The following is a 2,888-nucleotide window of genomic DNA, read 5'->3' as shown; positions in this document are numbered from 1 at the left end:
GGTCGGTCCGCCGAGAAAGTGCTTCTCGCAACTACAACTCGCCGAAGCGTTCAGGCCTCGGAGATTTCAAATTTGAGCTCTTCCCGCTTCACTCGCCGTTACTGGGGGAATCCTTGTTAGTTTCTTTTCCTCCGCTTATTAATATGCTTAAATTCAGCGGGTAGCCTTGCCTGACCTGAGGTCCAGATAGTTATGTTTTTGTCGTGGGACTCCGCGCGCGCTCCGGACACTCACCCAGCCAAGGACCAAATGGATTTTTAGCCTTCGCATGGGGGTGCAGAACAACGCACGATGCGAGTCTCTCTGCTTTTCAAGGGACACGGCGGCATAAGTGTGCCGTGACGCCTCAATGCCGCACACTCAAGTGCGTTGGATGATATCCGACACTCAGGCAGACATGCTCCTGGGAGAACCCAAGAGCGCCATTTGCGTTCAAAGATTCGATGATTCACTGAATTCTGCAATTCACACTACTTATCGCAGCTGGCTGCGTTCTTCATCGATGCGTGAGCCAAGAGATCCACCGTTAAAAGTTGTCTCTCTTTTTTGTTTTCCAACACTATTGGTTCTCAGACTGAATAAACAAAGTTTGTAAAAACATAAAGTCGGGGCTGACCGAACGCACGCCAAGCGACGGACGACCATTTAACGGCACAGAGACCGACCCCTAAAAGATTGCGTACAGTTCACACGGTAAACAAGTCTCAAAGACTCGTTTTGGATTGTTTCATCGGTAATGATCCTTCCGCAGGTTCACCTACGGAAACCTTGTTACGACTTTTACTTCCTCTAAATGATCAAGTTTGACCAACTTTCCGGCATCCGGCGCTCTGTTGCCAGAGTATCGGCGCCAGTCAGGAGGCCTCACTAAACCATTCAATCGGTAGTAGCGACGGGCGGTGTGTACAAAGGGCAGGGACGTAATCAACGCGAGCTGATGACTCGCGCTTACTAGGAATTCCTCGTTCAAGATCAATAATTGCAATGATCTATCCCCAGCACGACGATGTTTAGAAGATTACCCACACCTCTCGGTGAAGGAGATACTCTTTGACATCGTCAGTGTAGCGCGCGTGCGGCCCAGAACATCTAAGGGCATCACAGACCTGTTATTGCCTTCCTGACTTTGGTTGCATACCAACAGTCCCTCTAAGAAGTTAACCGCGAATCGGGATTCGCGTAACTATTTAGCAGGTTAAGGTCTCGTTCGTTAACGGAATTAACCAGACAAATCACTCCACCAACTAAGAACGGCCATGCACCACCACCCATAGAATCAAGAAAGAGCTCTCAATCTGTCAATCCTCACTATGTCTGGACCTGGTGAGTTTCCCCGTGTTGAGTCAAATTAAGCCGCAGGCTCCACTCCTGGTGGTGCCCTTCCGTCAATTCCTTTAAGTTTCAGCTTTGCAACCATACTTCCCCCGGAACCCAAAAACTTTGGTTTCCCATAAGGTGCCAAAGGGGTCATCCAATAACACCCTCTGATCCCTAGTTGGCATCGTTTATGGTTAGAACTAGGACGGTATCTGATCGTCTTCGATCCTCTAACTTTCGTTCTTGATTAATGAAAACACTCTTGGCAAATGCTTTCGCAGTAGTTCGTCTTTCGTAAATCCAAGAATTTCACCTCTGACAACGAAATACGAATGCCCCCAATTGTCTCTCTTAATCATTACTTCGGTTCCAGAAACCAACAAAATAGAACCAAAGTCCTATTCCATTATTCCATGCTTACGTATTCAAGCGCTGGCTTGCTTTGAACACTCTAATTTTTTCAAAGTAAACGTCGCAGATCCTGAGCACACTCAGTTAAGAGCACACCCAGTCTTTGCGAGGAAGAACAGCCCGGCCAGTAACATACCTTGCGGCAGACCGGCCGAGCCATCCCGAAATCCAACTACGAGCTTTTTAACTGCAACAACTTTAATATACGCTATTGGAGCTGGAATTACCGCGGGTGCTGGCACCAGACTTGTCCTCCAATGGATCCTCGTTAAAGGATTTAAGTTGTACTCATTCCAATTACAAGACTTGTAAAAGCCCTGTATTGTTATTTCTTGTCACTACCTCCCTGAGTCAGGATTGGGTAATTTGCGCGCCTGCTGCCTTCCTTGGATGTGGTAGCCGTTTCTCAGGCTCCCTCTCCGGAATCGAACCCTAATTCTCCGTCACCCGTTGCAACCATGGTAAGCCACTACCTTACCATCGACAGTTGATAGGGCAGAAATTTGAATGAAACATCGCCAGCGCAAGGCCGTGCGATTCGATCAGTTACTATGAATCACCAAATGACCGGGCAGAACCCGCATTGGTTTTTAATCTAATAAATACATCCCTTCCAGAAGTCGGGACTTTTCGCATGTATTAGCTCTAGAATTACTACGGTTATCCAAGTAGTAATGGTACAATCAAATAAACGATAACTGATTTAATGAGCCATTCGCAGTTTCACAGTACAAGTGCTTATACTTAGACATGCATGGCTTAATCTTTGAGACAAGCATATGACTACTGGCAGGATCAACCAGGTAACTATCCACCGCAGGGAACAGAAGTTCCTTGCTAAGCGGCCCCCCTCCGCAGAGGGAGAGCAAGCTTTCTTAGATTTTGCCTCCACGGGGGGAACCCATGAGCCAAACGGACCACACGGTCCCTCGGTCAAGGGAAACCCCGTCTTGTTTGCCACGTCTTTCTCACAACTGGACCCGTGCACAGTTCAGGCATACCTGTCAGACTCGCCAAGCGAGCTGAAGGAAGGCAAGAAAAGTGCTTCTGCGAAGGAAAATATCCTCCTGCTCTTTTGTCTCTATCATTAGCCAAAGGCTAGCGTACACAACTTCCATCTACACTCTGCCTGCCACTACAGTGACAATGCTTTCGGGCAT

The 2,888-nt window shown here is 47.9% G+C and overlaps 2 non-coding genes across 2 annotated transcripts; both read right to left on the bottom strand.

Annotated features, from left to right (window-relative positions):
- Positions 1–381: 381 nt before the first annotated feature.
- Positions 382–535, bottom strand: LOC146446046 (5.8S ribosomal RNA). The gene has a single exon (XR_014863017.1). It is a non-coding gene; the product is annotated as a 5.8S ribosomal RNA (ribosomal RNA).
- Positions 536–734: 199 nt separating this feature from the next.
- LOC146446045 (small subunit ribosomal RNA) lies at positions 735–2,534 on the bottom strand. Its single transcript, XR_014863018.1, has one exon. It is a non-coding gene; the product is annotated as a small subunit ribosomal RNA (ribosomal RNA).
- Positions 2,535–2,888: the final 354 nt, after the last annotated feature.

The sequence above is a fragment of the Pavona decussata genome, unplaced genomic scaffold (assembly GCF_977016875.1).
Source record: "Pavona decussata unplaced genomic scaffold, jaPavDecu1.1 SCAFFOLD_3687, whole genome shotgun sequence".
Lineage (NCBI taxonomy): Eukaryota > Metazoa > Cnidaria > Anthozoa > Scleractinia > Agariciidae > Pavona > Pavona decussata.
This window is presented reverse-complemented; position numbering and strand designations above follow the sequence as displayed.